We start from the raw sequence: 24,100 nt of genomic DNA, 5'->3' as shown, positions 1-24,100 counted from the left end.
TTATTTCTTGACATTTGACATACAAGGGAAGCCTGGGGCTGGCGCTGTCAGGGGTACCAGGGGAGGGCTCTCATGGTGACCCAGCCCGCAGTCTCTGGGGCACCTCTCCTGCCTCCCGTGGGTCCCCCCCACCCCCCCGGGCCAGGCTGGCACTCACACAGCTCCTCAGCACCACCCCCCAACCCTGCACCCCAGGGCTCAGCGAGGACGGCGGTACAGGGGCCCTGGGGGCCAGGCCGCAGCTTCAGCGGCCCAGACACGACATAAGAGGCAGAGTCTGCAGCGCGGAGAGATTCTTGATAAACACAGCTTCAAGCCGACCTCAGACAGGAAAATGTTTAGCTTCATAAAAACTAGACAGAGATTAGTTGCATTAAGAGTTTAATCTTCATAAAATTACGTCAGAGTGATATACTAGTGCGGAAACTAAGAAAGGAGTCTGTCACCAGCATGACCACCCTTGACATTTTGGGTATTTCTGACCTTTCACTAGTTACCATATTCATTTTTTAAACAGATAGATTTACAGTTTGATATTCTGTTATTTTCTCTTGGTGTAAGCTGTTTCCACGTGCTTTAAAATGTCAATATTTATGAATATAGTGGCTGCATGTTGTATTGTTTATTGAACCTGCCTTAATTGATTGCTCAAATTCTCCCTGCTCTGGTCATTGGGAGCTCTTGCTGGTTGGCTTCTGTGTCCCTTTGACATACCCCTCTCTTTTTTTTTAATTTTATTTTTTTTAGTAATGCCCACACCCAGCATGGGGCTCAAACCCATGACCCCAAGATCAAATCACGTGCTCCTCTGACTGAGCCAGTCAAGCACCCCAACTTTTTTTTTTCCTTACTTTCTGATACTTCAGGCTCAGCTGTAGCTTCCCCACCCCAGCCCTAGAATCAGCCATTCCTCCAGTGCATACTGGTGCCTTTTATTAAAGAATCATATTTGGAAACAAAGATGTAGGTGCTGGTTTCATTGACTTCTAGCTAATGATTTTTTTCTGTCCTCAATGTTACTGATCTCTTCTCTTTATTATATCTTACAAACAATTTTGGAGAACTGTTAGTATTTACTTCAGCCTTCAGCTCCAGTCATGATCTCAGGGTCCTGGGATAGAGCCCCAAGTCAGGCTTCCTGCTCGGCGGGGAGTCTACTTCTCCCTCTCCCTCTGCCTCTTCCCTCCTACTAATGCTCGCTCTCTCTCTCTCTCTCTCTCTCTCTCACTGTCTCAAATGAATAAATAAAATCTTTAAAAAAATAAAAATAAGGAAGCTCTAAAAAAAAGGATATCCACCCAAACTGTATATATAATTACCAAAAGCTAGAAACAATCCATGTGCCATTCAATAGTAGAACAGATAAATTGTGGTTTATTTCTACACTGGAATACTCCTCAGCAATAAAAAAGAACAAACCATCGACATGTGCAATGGCATGACAACTGCAAACCATTTATGCAAGGGCACCTGGCTGGCTCAGTCGACAGAGTGTGTACCTCTTGATCTCAGGGTCCTGAGTTTGAGCCCCACATTGGGTGTGGAAATTACTTTGTAAAAAAACAACACTATGCAAAGGAAAGAAGCCAGGCACTCAAAGAAGAGTCTACTGTATGAAGGCTTTAAGACAAGTCAAATGAATCTGTTGTCAGAAGACAAGATAGAAGTACTTTTTGGGAAATGGTGGTGGAGATTTGGAAAGAGCATGAGGGATACTTCTTGATTATGGTGATGTTCTGTTTCTGGATTGGGAGGTGGTTTCATGGATGAGCTCATTATTATTAATTTTTTAATAATTAGGCTTATTTAAAAGGCTTGAGGAAGCCTTTAACAATAAAAGATTTATTTATTAGAGAGGGGGCGGGGAATGAGTGAGGGTAGGGGCAGAGGGAAAGGGTGAGAGAGGAAGAATTCTTTTAAGTGAACTTTCTGCTGAGCCTGACCTGGATCTTGATCCCAGGACCTGGAGATCATGACCTGAGCTGAAATCAAGAGTCGGAAGCTTAACTGACTGAGCCACCCAGGTGCCCAGCTCATTATTATTATTGTAATAATTTATTAAGTTGTATACTTAAGATTCATGCTTTTTTTTTAGAATGAATGTGATATTTTAATTAAAAAGTTTATTTTTTGAATATTGCTCCATCTTGGTTCTTTTTCCTGTACGGCTCACATCTGGCCCCAATGGATACCAAAGTTTACACTCTATAAACTTTGTCCTGGTGAACTCTATAGAGTGTAAGCCACACCCTGTGCATTCCCCTCCACCCCCTCCTCTTAGATTAGAACTCTCATGGATGAGAATCAGACTCCAAGGAAATCCTCACAAAGTCCCCCTCAGTCTCCAACACCCCCACCATGTTTCTCCCCTGAGTGTGGATTTATTTAAGTGTGGATATGTTTCTTTTTTACTCTCACATGACCACCACATTGACAGCACCTCTGACACCAGAAGTGTGGTTTTTCTCCACACTCTGCAACTCTGTGACACCAACTGGGTGTCCATAGATTGACGCTATCTACCTTGACATGGCATCATATCCCACAGGTTAAGGGCTCAGTCCCACAAGACTCCCTACTTCAGATGCCAATCACAAAAGTAGGTCTCCAGGTTACCCACAACTTCTGTCAATCTTGGCAGTTAATCAGAAGCTCCCATGACCTCCTCCTCCTTGGATTTGATTATTTGCTAGGACAGCTCACAGAACTCAAGGAAGCACTTGTGTTTACCAGTTTATGAAAGGATGTGATAAAGGATATAGCATCCAGATGAAGAAATGTGGAGGGTGAGGTCTGGGCAAGTCCTGGGCACAGCAGCTTCCATCCCTGTGGAGTTGGGGTGCCTCATCCTCCCAGTGTGGAAACCCCCCAAGCCTCAGATTATTGGTATTCTTATGGAGGCTTCTCACATAGGCATGATCAATATTAACACCATTTCCAGCCTCTCTCTTCCTTCTAGAGAATGGAGCACGGGGCTGAAAATTGCAAGCTTCTAATCATGGTCTTTCTGGTGACCAGCCCCCATCCAGGAGCTCTTCCAGGAACCCACCTGGCCCTGGTATCCAGAGTCATGCCATTAGAATAAAAGACACTCCTACCACCCAGGAAATTCTGAAGGACTTGGTACCCTGTGTCAAGAACCAGGTACAAAGGCCAAACATTAGAACAAAAGATGTTCCAAATGCTCTCTTATCACTTAAGGAAATTACAAGGGCTTCAGGAGCCCTGTGCCCAGAACCAGGGGCAGAGACCAATATACATATTTTATATTATGCCATGGGATCCAAGAATCATAAACTAGTTTTCAGAGATTTCCTTAGAAAATCTGCATCTTGATATCATTACATTCACTTTGGTATCTGATGTTTATTTATCTGAGCTTCTCCACTGGAATGTCCAGTATAATATCCTCTAACATCCAGCTTCATCCACTTCTAAAATCCTGACTCTCTTGTGTAAGCAGGATCTGATATTTCTTCATAATAATTTTTCAATGGGTTCTTTATGAAGAATACACACACGCAAAAAACAGTTGGTTGAGAACATCTGAACCCAGCAGCTAAACTTAGAAATAGGTACATTTTTCTGTAACGTTTGTAGTGGAGATCTCTTGTTTTGTCTGCCTATGTTGGCAAGAGAACTCTTCACTCCTATGGGAAACCCACTCCACAGAACTGGCCCAGCCTTCTCCTCCACCTGGATGACAGTGGTAGGCAGATAACCAATCCTAAACCAACAAGAATATTCCATCCTTGAACCACAAAATGAGCATGTAAAGTAAGCCAGCCTTGCATCTTCCTGGGACTTCTGTATAAGGGACAACTGTGTCTTTCTATGCAGTTGCCAGCCAGGAAGAACTAAGTCTGGAGCACTCACAGGGAGAGCTCTTAACTGTTTGAAACCTGATGCCAAGTAGAGACACATGTAGAGATGAGAAACAGAGAGAAAGAGAGATTTACAGGGAAAGATAAAGGATGATATTGGTATGGTTGAAATGCCAGATCCAGCCATGTCTAAAGCTGGAGGCCCTCCAGGCATGTTAGGGACATTAGTTTGTTTTTTTTTTAATATTTTTTCTTTATTTATTTATGATAGTCACAGAGAGAGAGAGAGAGAGAGAGAGAGAGAGAGAGAGAGAGAGGCAGAGACACAGGCAGAGGGAGAAGCAGGCTCCATGCACCGGGAGCTGTTAGGGACATTAGTAACCTAAGCCGTGAATCCCCTTTTCTATTTATGGCAGAGTTATATCCCTGTCCCTTCATAGTTGCAAGAGTCCTGAATATTTCCTGCATACATAATAACTTGCACAAATTATTCAGTGAATTTCATCATAAATCAAACTGGAGGTTGATGGTGACCAGTGTGCCCTGAAAATGTAGACTCCATCCTATCCTTTCTTCTCTATGCTCCAGACTCCCTGGGTTTGCAGGACCTCTTCCCCCCTTAACACCTGCATGGAAATTGGGTGGTTCTGTGTCATATCCTAGGTAACACCTAGGACATCCTCTCGGTAGTGGGGGCACAGGGCATGGCCAAGGATGTCAACATTCATTGCCACACGCCTAGTGTTTTATGAGCTACAATATTATACAAAATTACAAATGCATTTTGCCCATCAGAAATGAATCCTTGGGCCACATTTGAATTATAGATGAACATCCCAGGGATGCTTTCTCATAGCTAGGAGTAGTATGTTCTTCCCTCTTCTGCAGACATCTAGGACATAATAGCAATGCCAGTTTGGACAATACCAACCAACACAATTCTGCTCAGCTTTTCTAGTTAGGTGGGGACACTTGAAAAGCTCTGAACAATGCCAGGGAGCCCCTCCTGGTATTGTAACTGCTTACCAAAAGGCAGCCCCTCAAAGAGGAAATTCAACAGACATTACATAATTACTTACCAATTTTCTTCTGGTGGGTCACTTGCCAGAAGGCTGGGGAAGGCGGGGAATGTCCTAGAAATTCTGGAGAGACAGCATGTCCTGACCACAGGAAGAAACCAGAAGCTTGCAGGGAAGGCGGGGCAGGCAGTGTACAGATCAAGATGAGGACAGAGTGATGATTCTTTACTATCTGCAATTTTTGAAGCTTCACACAAAAGCTACTTTTGATCACTGGCTGAAAGGGAAAGATCTGGATTAAATGACTTTCCTCTCCTCATTTAGGCACACAATGGCATGGTTGGAATTCCACTCCTCCCTCTGGGACGCAGGTTACCAAGGGGTCCCAGAGGCTAAGCCTACCAGGTGTGAGGCGTGGGGGGCCGTAGGAACCCCATAGTTATCTGGGGGAGGTCGGAATGGCAGGTGGCCTCATCTCCCTGCCTGAGCCGCCCACCCAGCTTTTCTGGGTGCTCGAAGAGAGAAAGACCCAGAAGCAGCTCAGGGCTCCTGTCACTCCTTGCCTGCTGACGTCTCCCTCAGCAACTGGAAAACCAGAGAAGTTTCCATCATTGTGATGTAACAAGAAAGCTATTTGGGAAATGCCTACTGAAGAATTTTCCTCTCAGTCCCCTGGGTTGTTTCTCCTTGTCCTCCTCCCCCAACCCCCACCCCAGCCTCCACCTTCTCCTCTTTCTGGCAGCCTTTCCTCCTGGAGGAAAAAACATCCCTGAGGCCCAAATGGGAGTCTCAACAGACTGCGGGGGGGGGGGGGGGGGGGACTTCACTGCTTCTGAGGATCAGAATCCAATGGGCTTGAGGACAAGGAGAAACATCAAGGCAGGAGAGAAAAGCAGAGCAGGAAATCCTTGAGCAGAATGCTGGAGGAAGGGCCCGGCTTCCACAGGCGCAGCCTGACCACCTCTCAGAGGGGAAGCCAGGGGGAGGGGGCCGTCAGGCCACAGCCAATATCCATCTGGCCAAATTAGGAATGGCTGAGCTCGGTGCCTCGCCAGGCTGAGGTGTGGCTGCACATCCCCACTCCTGCAGGTCTGGTTGAGGGGAAGCCAGACCCACCTAGGCCAGTGCCCCACTTCATGCCACATTCAACATGGCACAGAAAGGGCAGTGCTAGGAGGGTGGAGGATGTAGGGTCTCCAGCAGTGCCCCAAACCAGATGTCACCATGGGCATTCCCGCTTGTCACGAGGGAGAACACAGGGGCTGAGCAGAGCAGCAGTGGGCCAGCAAACAAGCAGGACAGGAGGCCCCAAAATGCAGGGCAAGAGGCAGGGACCAGGACCATGGGCATTGCACACCAGGACCACTCCAAACACCGGGCAGGTCTAGACATGAAGGCATTAAGCTAGCCAGCATTAAGCCACCCACCCTGCAGAGGGGACACAGGACAACATGGACAAAGTGGTACCCGTTGGTCACCTGTAGCTTCCTCAAACCCGCCACTTGAAAGAGAGAAAGAAAAAGAACCTCCTAGAAGAAACAGCCCTGTGGAGACTAGAACTTCAGATCACCTTAGTGTTTACCTCCAAGGAGACTGAATCAACCCCAAAGAGAGTACTTCAACTGACAGCTGCCCATTATTTTTTTGAAGGATGAAAAGGAAAGAAAAGTCTTCATGCTTAACTGTTAAGGATACCCAGCAATGGGACAGACATATTCTACGATGCATGCCCTTCTTCTCTTTACTGAAATGTTTTCTGAGACTTTGCTTCAGAGCAAACCAGTTAGAGCCAATGGTGTGCCTGGTGTGGTAAACCCAGTTCCTCCCTGGTTTCCTGTGGGCCCTGCCTAGGGAGACTCCAGCGACAGGCACTCCTCCCTCGGCTGTAAACCTGGCTCCAGGCCCTTCATCGGCACCCTGTGTCTAATGGGGGGTAATTAGGGCCCTTTCCTAACCCACCCACCCACCTCTTCTGTTTGCCCAAGCTGCTCTGGTAGCAAAGGGCAGCTGTTTGGGACCAGGGCCATAGCTTCACGAGCTGTGAGGCAAATAAAGGCAAACTTGCTGCCTGTGGAATCCAGAACAGGTGCATACAGGTTTTAGAGACAGCATCTGGGAGAACACGCAGTGTTTCTGGAGCCTTGTAACCTCAAACCCGTATAGGATGGAAGCTGGAGCCACACCCTCCTGACCCTTATCTATGGTCTTAAATGTAAGCCGGTTCCTTTAGATTGAACAGCAAAATCTGAACTATGAACAGTCAGGAAAATCTTCAAAATGTAAAACATCAGACTGGTCATAGTAAAAACAGCTAACACTGGGTGATGGTTACATGCCTGGCGTGGGCTTCAGGCTTTCCTTAAGCTAACCCCCAACAACGCCATGGGTAGGTACTGCTGTCATCCCCATTTTGCAGAGTTAGAAACCAAGGCAATAAAGAGGGTAAGTGTCCAAGTTCTCCTAGCTACTAATGATACCCAAATGCTATGGATCCTACCTCTCTTTTCCATGACGTTCCCGCAATTGGTATGAGGACATGGGTATCTCGGCCATACGGTCGGCACGTCACCTCCTGGGATTATAGCCACATCACTGAATGCTTGCCATGCACCAGGGCACCTTTCAATCCCTTACTCACTTCAAGCACCTCACTCCTCACGCTACCTCACGCTAGCAAGACCAGTGTTACAGGGATCCCTCTGTTCCAGATGAGACCTTGGGACTCAGGAAGGCTAAGTGGTTTGCCCAGTGGCAGAGAGAGTCCAGGGTGAAAACAGGGTCTCGGGACCTATCAGTGAAGCTAATGTGGTTCCTGTGCATCAAGGCCTTCCTGATCAGCCTGTTTCATGAGCTGATACATGCATTTCAGAGACAGTCAACCTGTGGTGCATGAGTTTTATTTCTCACCTTGGGCCCCGGGAACTCGAACAGCCTGCACAAAGAGCAAACTTGTGACTCTGGCCCAGGCAGCTTCAGGCCTAAAGGGTTACCTAAAAGTGGTTCTTGAATATATTGAAATGGAAGCATGGGCATAGGTGCTTCATGAGCTTTCTAGTTGTCCTTTGATGAAGGCTTTAGTGAAATGCACCTGCCTCTACTTGACACTATTCCAGCCCACCTGGGCTGACATCTTATTTAGATCACTAGGCTACACTATGCGCCCTAAAGAAAGGATTATTGTCGTCTGGACTACTACACTGCAAAAGACACACACACTCTCACCTATATTGTTTATATTCATCATTTTTATAAAAAGTGATTCACATCTCAAAAGTTTGTCTTTTTTTAAGGCTGTCAGTGTTGGCAGCACACCTTTAACTAGTTCTTCTGGACTTAGCTTCAAAGGTCACTGCCTGTTCCTTTGCATGTAGAATGAGATGACGTTCACAGCCCCGAGACGCGGTGTCCCACACACTCCCAATCCATGTCCCTTCTCCACAAGGATTCCTTTGGGATGTGGCAGAGCCATGGAACAATTCTGGGGTGCTATTAAGTTCTTAGTCTGCCCTTAGAGGGTTTGTCTGGTGGTACAATTACCACTCCTGCCTAACATACTTCCCCCAAACTGGGTGATTTGAACGCTCCACCATTTCATTATGTGCATGGATTTTGTGAGCCAGAAATTTAGAAAGAGCACAGCAGGGATCTTTCTCCCCTCCAAGATGTATGGAGGCCTCAGTTGAAAATGTTCACAGGTGGAGGTAGCTTGACAGTTGGGGTTGACATCATCTCCAGGCACGTTCATTGTGACACGTGGCACAGGCTGGGAGCAGCACAGACCTGAGGCCTACGGACAAGAATGCTCACAGGGCAGCCTCTGCATGTGCCAGGACTTCCTCCCGGCGTGGAGCACAGCTGCTCATACCGCGTACAGGGTGGCTCAGCTATCCAGGCACAAATATTCCAGAGAAAGAGGCAAGCCACATCACCTTTTTTGACAGCCTAGCAAGTCATACAGCGTCACTTCCACAGCACTGTGTTGTCAACAAAGTCACAAGCCACTCAGATTCAAGAAGAGAGCTAAGACCCCCGGACCTTCGGCGGAGGGTGGTGAGGTGGCATTGAGGAATGGCCCTGGGAGTGGAGGCCCTCTGCGGCCACCACTCGAAATCTGCCATAATGGATCCAAGAACAAAAAAGGAGAAATCACAAGATTGACATGCCTTAGAAGAAAAGCAGTGACCTCAATCCCAAAAATAAATGAATAAATAAAAATAAAATCTTTGAAGAAAAGTCAACTTTCCCGTATCCCAGCATCTGCTCACGAGAATAGAGCAAGACCTAGGGGAATGCAGTTAATAAAACTCCACTAGGTACTTTAAGCAACTGCAGGCAGAGGGACTGAGAAATATCAGGCCTCAGCATTAGTAGTAGAGAGCTCAGTGAATGGCCTGGATTATGCTTTCGGGAGAATGAACCAGGCGCTAGCAAAACCTGCAGGATTAGAATGACAAAAGAGGAAAATGTGAAGAGCTCAGGACAGAGGCTTGTTCCTGGCAACGGATTTCAGACTCCCCGGTAAGCAGTGATAATTATTTAATACAAGCATGACACTCTGCTCAATACGTAATTATGGTTAAGTCATCATTAAGCTTAAGTTATATAGATATATTTTAGGAACATATATTTTTGTAGTTTTTGCCTGTCCATGATTCCTTGCTCCTTCTTTGGTAAACAGGTGGGCCTATCCAGCTGGGAACTATTGAATCTCCAACCTGGTGAGGCTGATAAATCCACAGCCCCCACCATCCCTCCCCTGCGCTGGGGATCCAGGATCGCCCCATGCAGTGATGCATGCAGTGATTGTCTCAGGAGAGTGTGTGTGCGTATGTGGGTGGGTGTGGGGGGTGTCTCCTGTGGACCCACAACCCATTCCCTAGGATTTTCATGGCTGCTGGGAAAAAAAGACCCTTCTTTGGAGACTGTGTGTGCTAAAGACCACATGAGGCCAGATGTGGAGAGACAGAGACAGAGAATAATGACACAAGATTGTCCAAATGTTGGGAAATAGTTATGCTTGGATCCAGAGCTATCCCTCAGGCGGGCTTCCTTGTTGATAGAGGGAATAAATTCCCTTTTTAACACACACGAGTTCTGATTGGGATTCTCTCACCTCACTTACATATTAGAGTACAGGCAATAATGCATGCTGTGGATCCTCATTTCTTGTTCAGGTCTTTTTGTCCTCTTCATATGGTCTCCTGGGCATAGAGCTCCTCCTGTGTGGTTAGAGATGGTGATCTAGACCAGAGGGTTCCCAAATTATCCCCCTCATGGTTCTGAAGTTCAGCCTGGGCAGCAAGGCAAGCAGCAATCCTCTCTGGTGGTTCACCCAACTCAAGAATATTCTCTTGGGGGATCCCTGGGTGGCGCAGCGGTTTGGCGCCTGCCTTTGGCCCAGGGCGCGATCCTGGAGACCCGGGATAGAGTCCCACTTCGGGCTCCCGGTGCCTGGAGCCTGCTTCTCCCTCTGCCTGTGTCTCTGCCTCTCTCTCTGTGTGTGTGACTATCATAAATAATAAATAAAAATTTAAAAAAACTTTAAAAAAAAGAATATTCTCTTGGCCTTCTGACAGAATTGATAGCATGACAATTATCCCATGCATTACCGGCAAGACTTTGGAGGGCCAGGATCAGAGAGAATGTGTTAGGGAGTCAGTCCCAAGACTGCATGCAGCAAGAAAAGAAGGCCTGAGAATATCAAGTTCCTGAAAAATGGAAACTCTTTATTTTTCTCTGGCACAGATTCATGCACACATATTCATGGCTATTATTTTTAAGATGTTTAAAATTTTATGTACTGAGATCTCAGCCCTACCCTTGAACATGATGTGCTAAAGGGCTTGGGGCCAGAACCTGGGTCTTGCCAGCTCATGGCCTGCCTCCCCATTAGCCTCACTATCATGGTAAAGGCTTCCCCTTGCATTGTACTGTTGCAGAGAGACTGCTTTTAATAAAAACTCTTTTTTCTTGCTTTTCTTCCTGCCATAGCATGGACTTTCTCTGTATTCACAGAGACTTGTGTTTGAAGGAGGCATACATACTTTGTTTCTTGTGTTTATGTGCTACTCCTTTTAATGCAGTGAGATAATTGATTTATTTTGAAGGTCCGGATACAACTCACACTTCTGGTTTCTTAGGGACTTCTGGTTATGTTTTATTTTTCCAAAATACATAATTTTTGAGATGCATATATATGTCTGTGTGTGTGCGCACACACACAACATATATATGGGTTTGTTTTTTCTTTAAATAATTTTTTTTTACTTATTTATTCATGAGAGACACAGAGAGAAAGGCAGAGACATAGGCAGAGGGAGAAGCAAGCTCCTCGTATGAGCCCATTGTGACACTTGACCCCGGACCCCAGGATCATGCCCTGAGCCAAGACAGGTGCTCAACTGTTGAACCCTCCAGATGTCCCTGTTGTTGTTGTTGTTGTTTTAAGTAGGCTCCACTCCACACCCAGCATGGGGCTTGAACTCATGACCCTGAGATCAAGAGTCAAGTGCTCTACCAACTGAGCCAGCCAGGTGCCCCCGAAATTTACATATTCTCTACATATATAAAATAGTAGTACATATGGTTGTATATACATATACGTTTTTTCTGTTGTTAAAAAAACAAATTTAACTAAGTAAATTTGAAGATCTAATGATTTTATGTTCATCCTGTGAATCAGGCAGCATCTTATCTAGCAGGTAACAGGGAACCCCAGAGAGCTGCAGAAAGGAAAAGTCAGAACAAGGAAGTCATAAACAGAAAAAGGATTATTTTGGGTGAGGTCACCTTCCTTTGGGGACAAAGGGTCTTATTACATGGATTACCTCATCTTCCTTTGGGGGATAGAAAGTGCCCATGTGATAGGTTAGCTTATTGGTGCTGGCCAGAAAATTCCTGGCTGACCAGTGAAAACTATTTCTGAAAAAAAAAAAAAAAAAAAAAAGGGATCCCTGGGTGGCGCAGCGGTTTGGCGCCTGCCTTTGGCCCAGGGCGCGATCCTGGAGACCCAGGATCGAATCCCACATCGGGCTCCCGGTGCATGGAGCCTGCTTCTCCCTCTGCCTATGTCTCTGCCTCTCTCTCTCTCTCTCTCTCTGTGACTATCATGAATAAATAAAAATAAAAGAAAAAAAAAGAAAAAAAAAGAAAACTATTTCTGGGGGAGGTTGAAACTGTAATTAGGTATTAAGCCTCAGTTTCCTCCATTTTGGGTCTATGATTCTTTTTAACACTATGTATGTATTCACTATGTATATATTGTACTATGCCATTTACTATGTATATTAATAGTAAGTATGTATGGATTTATTTATTTATTTATTATAGATTTTATTCATGAGAGACACAGAGAGAGAGAAAGAGAGAGGCAGAGACACAGGCAGAGGGAGAAGCAGGCTCCACGCAGGGAGCCCGACGTGGGACTCAATCCCGGGATCCCAGGATCACACCCTGAACCAAGGCAGATGCTCAACCGCTGAGCCCTCCAGGTGTCCCAGTATGTATGGTTTTAAAGATCACATCATTTTTAAAGGTTTGTAACAACAGCAAAACTCCCAAACTTCTCACTCTAAAATTTCAACTGTTATCCTAGTGCTCCATATTTCCTACATTTCTAAATAATATGCCTTTTCTGCTGTTAATCATTTTGGACATTCTCTCTTGACTTCCTGTGACAACAGATGAAAATTTCTGTTTATTACTCCTTCCCACATTTTTATCTCCTCCCATCACACCAATATGGTATGTCACAATTTTTTCAACCTTATTATGATTGTGTCACTACTGTTCACTGCTGAGCCAAAAAGTGTGATGTGATAGATGTTTCCCTTCTCGTACATCTATTTGTTCCTCCTGGAGTTCTTTGCCTTACTTTGTTCACTTGCTTGTTCACTTGACTAGGTACCACATGTCATTTTTTTCCAAGTGTGCTATCAGCTCTACCAGCTGCCCACTGTATTATTTTCCAAATGCTCAGATGCGTTTATATATAACCAATCCCCCTTTTTTTTTCTCCCTGAAGCCCTCTCTTCCGGGATCTCTGGCTTCCTGTTCCCAGTAAACTGATTCCTGTTCCCACTCTACACCTACAGGACAGCTATCATCTGGGGACTTCCCTTGGTGTTATCAAGGCTCTGTGTCTCTCTTTCCATGGCCTGGGTTGGCCTGATGTTACACTTCATACAGAAAGCTGGTTATATAAGTCCACCCTTGTCACAGATCCTAACAAATGAAGGTACCAGAATATGCCACCCCAAAATATGCCTCTTTGGCATATGGATTATTTTGAGTTAGAGATCATTGAGAGTCAGCAGCTACAGGAAAAGCTCTAAAAACAGGGTACAACGTATCCTTTTGTAAAGGAAATTTACATTTATAAAGGAAATTTCTATTTGTCAAGATGTAGCCCTCTCCTGTACCAGGAGGAGGTGGATCTTAACAACTCTTACAGTGAAGAAGGTGCCAACTTAAATCTGAATAACAAACCTTATTAAAACACCTTTTTTTGGCCATACTTTTCCTGGTCACCTTTCCATAACTGCCTCCTTTGCCCAGAAGTCCCAAGCTCCTTCCCCTTTGTTTACCCTCAGATGGTATATGAGCCCAAATTCTCCCACCTCCTTGGGTTACTCATCACTGGGTGCTCCCGTGTGTGTTTGCAATGCATATGTGAACAAATATGTTTGTTTCTCTCATGTAAATGTACCTTTTGCCTAATTTACAGGACCCCAGCCAGAGAACGTGAGTGAAGGGAAAAAAAATTTCCCCTTTTGTATACTAGCCCTAGTGAAAAGTGTCTTCTTTATTCTAATGTCCATATTCCAAACCTAGGGAAAGCTTCAGTCGGCTTCGTGTTGGTCACTGGCCCCTTCTTGAGCAGAAGAGATGACAGTGCTCTAATGGCCTTGCGATGGGTGTCCTGTTTAAAACAGGTGGGCATTCCTGAAAAAAGGAGCTCAGCCTACCTGCCCCAGTGTCCACTGTAATGCTGAACCAATTAAAAACAGATGGAGGACCATCAACTTGGGAGCCAGAGGACCAGAGCTCCGTTTCTGGATATACCTACTAAGTGTTTGTATGACCTAAGGAAAATTGATTTGCCTCTCTTCACTTCAGTGTCCATCCCTTCAAAGGAGGGATCCAGATTAGAGTTTGTGATATAATCCAAGGTTCTGAAATCTCACCTTCTATCCAATAAGTGCTTATATTATAAAATGGTGTTCTGGCATGAACTAGGTATAAATCGCAAAACAATAATGGAAAAGCAAAGTAGAACCAGAAAGTAAATGGTCCAAAATAATCATTCATTAGATGTTTACTACGGGCCAGGCTTCGTTGAGTATTTTATATGGATTATCATCCATATAAAAGAATTCTTTCTTATTTCTCTTGATTGTTCCAATTTCACACATTTCTTTTTTTTTAAAGATTTTATTTATCTATTCATAACAGAGAGAGAGAGAGAGAGGCAGAGATATAGGCAGAGGGAGAAGCAGGCTCCATGCAGGGAGCCCAATGTGGGACTCGATCCCAGGACCCTGGGATCACGCCCTGAGCCGAAGGCAGATGCTCAACTGCTGAGCCACCCAGGTGTCCCTGATTGTTCCAATTCCAAAGCATCTTGTTATAGCTCTGTGACTTAGTTTCCTCATTTGTAAAAGTAGAATAATAATCTCACCCACTTTGTGAGGTTTTGGTGATGATTAAATGAAATGATACACATAAAGAATTAGGAAGAGACAGAAATATAATAACCAGTTGATACACACTAATAAGATTATTATTAGCTATTCTTGTTGGTTTTCTCTATAGCAGGCATTTAGGAGGAACCCTTCTCTGTTCAGTTATCCCTTCTCCAGCCAGCTTCTCTCCTCCAAAAGTGTGAAGCAACTTTTTGCCTACTGGTATTTCTGCTTTGATTTTCTGTGTCATTCTTTTTTAATTCTTCTGGTGACTTTAGAGTAGAAGTGTTAACCACTGTCTACCAGTTTTTGGCTTTTGGTAATCTAATTTTTTCTTTTTGTAAAATCTCATTTTTTGATGTTTTTCAAAAGGCTTGCACTTAATTGTGCGAGCTTCCTCTCACTCATCAGTGAAGTGTGAATAATCATGTAAAATCCCCAGCACAGTGTCTGGAACATAGGAAGAAGAGTTGAATAAAGGTTTGCAGTGCCACCTCTGTGCCGCCTCACCGCCACCCTTATGTTCTTTATCTTAATACGTCCCATGATTTCTGGCTCTACGGAGCCGTAAATAAGTTCCATTTTGAACCAGGCAAGAGGGTAAAAGCTGTGCGCTCCTCCCATTTTGTCCATGAACAGGTAGACTTTCATCAGGGTTTGAATTGTGGGCAGAGACAGCTGGCAGAGCTGTGCGTAAGGGCCTTCTGTCATATGGCGCAGCTTTGAACCATGGCTGAAGATTGCAGGGCATGAGTGAACGGAAGCATTCTTTGTTGGTGTGTTGTCCAAAAGAGGGTAGATTAAACCAGCGATGAGTTTCCAAGAGCTTTTATCATTGGCTCCTCCATTCATTCATTCTGCTAATACTCGTTGAGTGATTGGACTGTGCTAGGTGCAGGGGAGAACAGTGCATGGGACACTTGAAGACCATGCTTCCTTGAGTGGCCTGTGCCACCGGTGTAGGGTGAAATAGCTTTGCCTGCCACTGGGAATTATTTTCAGCACCATATATATATTATGCCATCTTAACACATGTCAACATAACATGTATGTTATGCTCTTCCTAACTGCCGTCTCTTATGCCGTCTTCCCCCTCACCCCCCAGCCCACCATAGTATAGAAACTGGAAAAGCTAAATCATACTTTTCCAGCTTCCCCAGAAGTCAGAGTGGTTGCCTGACAACATTTTATACAATGTCACTTAAGCAGTTGTCTGCTGGGGGCCTCTGGGAAGGATACACCTAGCTGGTGCTGCCTCTTCCCCTTCCTCTTTCCCTGAATTTGAACAATGCTCAGAGCTTCAATACCTTTCATGTTAGAAGGACCACAAGAGTCATAGCATTGAGAATCGGAACCAACACAACAATGCCTGCCTCTGGACTTCCTATGACCTGACACTCTTACTCATTTTATCTACTGTAATTTAAGTGTCTTGTTAGTCATCACTGGAAATATTCTTAACTGACACACCAAGATAGCAATCAACATAAACCCCTTTACTTTTCCTTTCCTTCTTAAAATGAAACTTAACAAATGTTCACAAAGTGGAATATTCTTTTAAAAATTTAAATTGCCATTGGCTGGTCATTACTTAATATTTTTGACACAAACTTAGGGATTTTTGTGGAGTAGAAAGCCAATCTGGCAGCAAGAGGATCCTTTAAAGTTCTGTCAGCTTCAAGCTCAGATTCCAAAATAGGGCTTGACAACTCCAAAACTGCCACATGGCTGCTTTCATGAGCAGAGGAGAGGGAGTGCTGCCCCTAGCATAGGATGAGAAAGCAAGAAGACTCCGCTAAGCATCTCAGTAAAAGGGAAGAACATAAATGGCCACTGAGACACAGACATCATTATCAACTCCCAAACCCATGAGGCTTGCTGAAAAACTATGCCAGACATTGCAGGGTTATCATTTCTAATGGAAACACAATCCGGAAGGTCACAGAAACTCAAATTGCAGCAAAAGTCGTGAGATGACAGAAATACCAATATTATAGAGCAGGGAGTCAGCAAGCTACATCCCACAGACCAGATGTGGCCTGGCACATGCCCTTGTAAGGTCTGTGAGTTGAGAGTGGTTCTTACATTTATAAATGGTTGAAAATGGGGTTCCTGAATGGCTCAGTGGGTTAAGCCTCCAACTCTTGATTCTGGCTCAGGTCATGATCTTAGGGTTGTGAATTGGAGCCCTGTGTGGGGTTCCACCCTCAGCAGGACGTCTGCTTGAGATTCTCTCTCCCTCTTGCTCTGCCCTCCCCCATGCCCCTGCTCACATGTGCCCATGCTCGCTCTCTTTCTCTCTTAAAAAAAGTTGAAAAGTAATAAAAAGCAGTGTCGTATTTTGTGACCTGTGAACATTATATAACATGTGAGTTTCAGTGTTTCAGTGTTTTATTGGAACACAGCCATGCTGGTTCATTTATGAGTTGTCTGGGGCTGCCCCCATGACACAATGGCAGAGTTGAGTGGTTGCCATGAAGAGTCTGTAGCTCACAAAGCCTCAAATATTTACTATTTGGCCCTTTACAGAAAGTTTGCCCAACCTGTTACAGAATTGAGGGCCTGAGCAATGACCTATTACTTAAGAAACATCAGGGATGCCTGGGTGGCTCAGTGGTTGAGTGCCTGCCTTCAGCCCAGGGCGTGATCTTGAGATCCGGGATCGAGTCTCACATCGGGCTCCCTGTGAGGAGCCTGCTTCTCCCTCATCCTGTGTCTCTCTCTCTCTCTCTCTCTTTCTCTGTGTGTGTCTCTCTGTCTCTCATGAATAAATAAATTAAAAAAAATTTTTTTTAAAAAGAAACATCAGGGATCCCTGGGTGGCGCAGCGGTTTGGCGCCTGCCTTTGGCCCAGGGCGCGATCCTGGAGACCCGGGATCGAATCCCACGTCGGGCTCCCGGTGCATGGAGCCTGCTTCTCCCTCTGCCTATGTCTCTGCCTCTCTCTCTCTCTCTCTCTCTCTCTCTCTCTCTCTCTCTCTGTGTGTGACTATCATAAATAAATAAAAAATAAAAAATTTTTTAAAAAAGAAAGAAACATCAATAATCTATCAAACCTCAACCTCAGAAAAAAGTGTCAAAACAAGAAACAAGATTCTTTATGACAGAGAAATCTCCTCAGTTTCTCAGGGGATCATGTGTTAAAATACCATTTAACAATTATACCAGTAATATATAATTTTGGAAAATTTAGAAAATACTGAAAAGGATATAAAAGAAAATAAAAATAGTCTTTAATCTTATTACTCATGATAACAACTATTAGTATTTTGGGGTTTATTCCAATATTTTTCCGTAAGTATTTTTTTCTACAAAACTTGGCTGCGTACACTATCTTAGTATTATTTCACTTGCAACTGATGGGAAACTTATCTTAAATAGGCTTAAACTAAAAACGTTGGGTGAGGGGGAGGAAGGGGAGTTTCTTGGCTCACAGGAGTATTACTGCTTTGGGTATGTCTTAATGCAGAGTTTAATGTACTAGCTCCATCTCTCATTTCTACTTCCTCCGTATTCTTCTCAGTATCAGGAGGGCTCTTTCCTCATAGTGACATAAAGGCTGCAGGAGTTCCCATTGTAATTCTAATCCACAAAACAGCAATTCCCTCCAGGAGGAAAGAGCATTTCTTTGCCCAAAAGAAACAAATAAGCCTTTCTAGTGTCATTCAATATTTTTGACACCATGAGTTTTCTTTGCTGCCTGATATATAATCATTTAGATGCACCACACGTTTTATGTATGTATGTATATATTTTAAAGATTTTATTTACCCATTTGACAGAGCACAAGGAGGGGGAGCAGCAGGCAGAGGAAGAGGGAGAAGAGGGATCCCCACCCAGCAGGGAGCCTGATGTGCAGCTTGATCCCATGACCCTGGGATCATGATCCCTGGGAACATGACCTGAGCAGAAAGCAGACACCCAACTGACTGAGCCACCCTGGCACCCCACACCACAGGTTTTTAAACCAAACTGTTAGAGGAAATGCTCATCTCAGAATCATAATTATAGGATTAGAGGGAGTCTGAGAAATCATCCAGTACATTCTATTCCTTTTAGAGTAAAAAAAAAACCTGAGATGCAGAAAGGGTGATTTCCCGTTATCGTTCAAGTAATCAATGCTGAGGAGCCTGATCTTGATGGTTCTAAGATTTACTCTCTTCCACCAGCTGTTCTTTCTTAGATGTCACCCCTGAAGCAAAATTTGAAGCTAGAAACACAGTTAACTAACAGAGTGGTCTGCCCAGGTATCCTGAAAAAATAAATGAGTCAAAACAAAAGAGCAGTCTGATTCTCTTCCTTACTCCTCGATTTACTTCTAAAAATGGGGATAGGGTTGGGGTAGAGAAGCCACAAAGGCTACAGTTTGTTTGTTCCTCTTTAACTAAATAAAAAATAATATGCTTTGTTGGTTAATCAGAGCTGTAAGCCCAGTGAGGTATCCAAAAAATCTGTGGCTCTCCATATAAGAGATTGTGGCTCTCCATATATTTTTGCTTAATCTTCAAATTATACAGAGAATTTTTTTTCATTTGTATTTTCATGTGGCAAGGCTCCTGTCGTCCCTGCAATCTTAAAAAGCATAGAAGGCATGAAGGAGGAAGTGCCATCATCAGAAGGCAAATTCGTTTTTTTTTTTATTGGAGTTCAATTTGTTTATAGCATAAACCCAGTGCTCATCCCATCAAGTGCCCCCCTCAGTGCCCATCATCCAGTCACCCCCACCCTCCCGCCCACCTCCCTTTCCACCACTCCTTGTTCGTTTCCCAGAGTTAGGAGTCTCTCCTGTCACCCTCTCTGATATTTCCCACTCATTTTCAGAAGGCGAATTCATCAACAAAGACATCTGAGCTCTCAGAGCCTATTTGTAGAGAAAGAGAAGGAATGTATCTGCAGACTCTGTGAGCCTGGTGATGAAGTGGCGACTGGATGGTGAGCCCTTGAAGATAGGCATGATTTCAGTACGCTGTATTCTGCAAGCACTTATTCAGTGGCCACCAGACATTGAGCAGAAGACTCAGAGGACATGGATCAACATCACTGGCCTTGGAAACTCACAGCCAAGCATGGAGGGAGATGAGGACTCCGACAAGTAGCTTCCAGCACACTGGGTGCTGTGGGAACAGCAGGAATGCACGGGAGGGTGGAGCCCGGTTGCTAACTCTTCGTGGGTGGTCTGGAATTGCTTCCCTTAGGAGAGCGGGCTTGAACGGGGCTGGGAAAGACCACTCCAGTCAGCCAGGGGGAGGAAGAGGGAAAGCCCACCCAGGTAGTACAACTACCTAGGTAAAAGGCCAGAGGTGGTAAGCAAACATGGCTCCATAGAGACTGCAACAGGACAGGTGCCAGATATTTGGGGAAGAGTGAAGCCATCTAATTCGCTAAAAATAAAAAAAAAAATAAGGAAATGCTAAGTTCTGGTCTGGACCTACACAAAATCGTGAAGTTCTTTTCCACACACACCACTCTCTTGTCTTTCAGTTCCCTTTACAGCTCTCAGCTGACCTCCTTTATTCCCGTTAGCCAGCTTTTAGGCTCTCTTGGTACTCTGCTTATCAATATTTACTCTTAGAAAGATCCAAGGCTTATTGATACTAAGGTGTACACTATCTGACTGATAGGGGTAGTGTTGTAATTTAGTTGATTGATATTATTTTCACAGCGGACAAAATCCCAGACCAAAGGACACATTTTGAATTTATCATTTGTTGGAGGAGGTCATCAATAGAATATAACTGCTGGTTGACCTGGGCAAGAGGAGGCTCCTAACCCCCACCCTCCACCCCCAGTCCTAGGAATATGCCTTCTACCTACCAGTCCCACAGTGGGAACTATTCCAAAGACATAGACTGGAGAGAGGAAGGTGTCGTTGATGCCATCTGGCCATGTTCATGACTAAATCCAATTAAGGCTTCTTTATAAATTTTTTAAGATTTGGCAGGTGGGTGTGGAGATCTAATTATCTTGTAGCTGCCCAAGCCTCACAAGTGAGTTCCCTTGCCTTATTAAAAGTGCCACCTACCAAGCTGGAGCAGCACTTCATTCTCTCTTCCTTCCTTCTCTCTCCTTGTTCTCTCTTTGCCTTCTGTGTAGGGGGTCAGTTTGCAAACTAACAGGAGGAGGCCGCAGCTTGGACAGCTTAAAGGCCCCAGTGGGGGAATGACAGGATCACTGCCAGTGCCCTCTGGACAGCTTCAGGGCTCTTTAGTTCTGCTTCTGCTCCTGCATTTTGGCACCTTCCTCCAGGACTCTCTTGGCTTCTCTGCCTGGTTAAGCGTCATACCTTGGCCTCCCTATTCCTGCCTTGACCCTCTGGATTTCTCAGCATGGTTCATTCAATGAAAGACAGCTTGGACCTTGGCTCACACTAGTGTCTGTCCTCACAGCATTTACTCACTTTCATGCTGTGATGGGGGACATGGAGCATCTCACTTGGTGTAGCATGTCCCAGGATAGACTGTGGTTCTCTGAGGCTCAGCTCATTCAGGAAGGAGATCAGATATGGCTTTCAGAAAATCATTGAGTTCCAGAGAAGTGATTTTATTTTTAGTGGATACTTTCCATATGGCCCTGGAAGCTGGGTTCAAATGCCAGGCCAAATGCCATTTACTAGCTGAATGATTTAGTGCTAGATACTTTAAACCCTCTGTGACTCAGTTCCTTTGTATGTACAATGGGAATAATAATAGTATATGTCTCAAATAAGGGGTTGAATTAATTAATATATAAAAAACACTGAACAGATCACTTCATGAGTGCTCAATTAAGATCTGCCATCATCATCATCATCATCATTATCACCACCACCTACTAACCTCTGCATAGTTCCTCTGTTAAGAAAACTGACCCTATTAATTTTGAAATAAAAATGTTTATAGTAATTCAGGGATTTTATGTAAATAAGAAGCAGCATATGCTTAGATACAATGCAAAAGGGAAGTAGAAAGAGATAAGGGTTTCTCAGATTTTAATGTTTGTGGATATCAACAATGATGGTATAAGGTTTGCAACGACAATGAATAGTCAAGGAACTTAAATGACATTTCTCCAAAGAAGATATACAAATGTCTAACAAGCACATAAAAAGATACTCAACATCCCTAATCACCTCGTAGTCATTAGGATGGCTGTTATTAAAAAAAAATAGAAAACGACGTGTTGGCAAAGATATGGAGAAATTAGAATCCTATGCACTATTGGTGGGAGTGTTTTCTGCTATGAAAAATAATGTGACTGTTCTTCAAAAAGTTAAACACAGAGTTACCATATAATCCAGCAATTCTACTTCTAGGTTTATGCCCAAAAAGAATTGAAAGTAGAAACTCAGAAATAGGGATCCCTGGGTGGCGCAGCGGTTTGGCGCCTGCCTTTGGCCCAGGGCGCGATCCTGGAGACCCAGAATCGAATCCCACGTCAGGCTCCCGGTGCATGGAGCCTGCTTCTCCCTCTGCCTGTGTCTCTGCCTCTCTCTCTGTGACTATCATAAATAAATAAAAATTAGAAAAAAAGAAACTCAGAAATAGTTATTTGGACACCTATGTTCATAGCAGCATTATTTACAATAGCCAAAATATGGGGCGACCCAAGTGTCCATTGATGAACGAATGGAAAAACAAAGTGTGACATATGTATATGTGTGTATATCTCTATACACATAAACACATGTATACAGAGATATATACACACAAAATGGAATATAATTCAGCCTTGAAAAGAAGAAAATTCTGTCATGTGCTACAACATGGATGAATCATAAAGATAGTATTATACTAAATGAAAAATACTCTATGATTCCACTTACATAAGGTAGCTAGTGTAGTCAAATTCAGAAAGTAGTCAAAGACTGTAGAGTGATGGTTGTTAGGGGCTGGAGATGAGGAAAGGGGAAGAATGGGGAGTTACGCTTTAATATTTGTGGGGAGTTTTTGGTTTGCTTTGTTAATATATGCAGTAAATTACACATAGGAAGACCAGAAAGCCCAAAACTCTATGTGTAGTCACATCCTTTGTTTGGCTAATATTCATATAGTGTTGACAATGTGCCAAGCATTACTCTAAGGGTTTTGGACATATTTAATCACTTCATCCCCATGACAACCCCATGGGGAAGGTACTCATAGAAGCTCCATTTGATACTTAAGGAAACTGAGGCATGTGGCTAGTATGCAGCCAGGCCAGGCAGTTTGGCTTCAAGGTCTACGTCTATAAGTACAGTACTATTTTAAGAGGCCACCCTCTCAGCTTTTGGAGTAACAATGAACATTACAGCAAACCACAAAATCCTGACCATGAATTATTTGAAAGGATTTTAGGCTGAGTCCAAACAGCTGTGTTCATAAATATTATCTTGTTGGAGGAGTGCAAGGTACTGGCTAATTTGTTTTGCGGTTAAAGGACTTCAGTACATTTTATTATACCACAAGAAATGTTCAGCTTCTAGAATAGGCAATTTTACTCATCATTGCTTATAACCTTGTTTAGGTTTAATTAGGCACAGCAATTTTATGCCATTTACTTTGTATGAGTAACATGACTCACTACACGCAAGTCATGGTTTATGGCTGCAGAAAACTACCCGCTTGTATTCAAATTTGATTTGGATAAAAGGGATTTTTTTTCTAAACATGCAGCAGAGTTTAGGAACATTTTTATTTTGTGAATCATGGGTTGTTGCAGAGTGGTGGGGTGATGGAGAGTCAGATCTTGTTTCAACTTCTGCATTAGCATTTACTGAGCCTTACTTTCCCTATAAACCTGAGATAGTGACAGTGCCTGCCTACATCATGGGCAGGTGTGAGGATTAAGTGAAATAACATGTAATGTAATACATAAAGGAATTCTCAAAGTGCCTGGCCTGATGTCAGCTGTCAGTAAATGCCTAGCATTAAATTAATTGCTGTTGCTCTTGGAATTTTACGGAGTTGCCAAAGACCTGTGATCCTGTGCTCCGAGATTCATAAAAAGAGGTGATTCCATTCTTTGATATCGCCCTAACTATACCGGGGCCACCTAAACTTCCAGTGTTTTCCATATCCCTCTTTAGTCTGGAATATGTTTTATAAGGTGTCCAAGCATGTTGCATGCAAGTCTGGAAGAGTATATGGTGGAGAAGAAGGAAGTGTTCACCAGGACTTTCATTTTCTTCCTTTTTCTTCTGTATAGAAAATCAGGGGCAAAAGAACCTTGTTGTCAGCGCCTTTTTATTGTTGGGCTGTTTATTTTTTCCTTTTGATCAACAATTTTATCAGGGGGTTAATTTTGTCAATAACACAGATTCCAGCTCCTAAAGTAAACCATGACTTCTAAGTATAACCCCGTTCTGTTGACCCAGAGAAAAATCAAGATCAAAGAACTTGTCCAATCTCCTGGAAGAAGGAGGCCCTGGGCCGGCAGGTACATCTAGATACAGTCTTTCTTCCCACGGTCCCGGTCCCGATCCACCAGCGGCGTAGTGTCCCGGCCAGGGATGGGAATCCTTCTGCACCCGCGCCACGGAGACCGGTCCTTCTCCCCGGTCATCCCGCCCACCAGGTTTATTGCTTCCCACTCGATGGACTTCCGACGTAGAGTGCCA

Source organism: Nyctereutes procyonoides, unplaced genomic scaffold (genome assembly GCF_905146905.1).
Source record: "Nyctereutes procyonoides isolate TBG_1078 unplaced genomic scaffold, NYPRO_anot_genome, whole genome shotgun sequence".
Lineage (NCBI taxonomy): Eukaryota > Metazoa > Chordata > Mammalia > Carnivora > Canidae > Nyctereutes > Nyctereutes procyonoides.
This window is presented reverse-complemented; position numbering follows the sequence as displayed.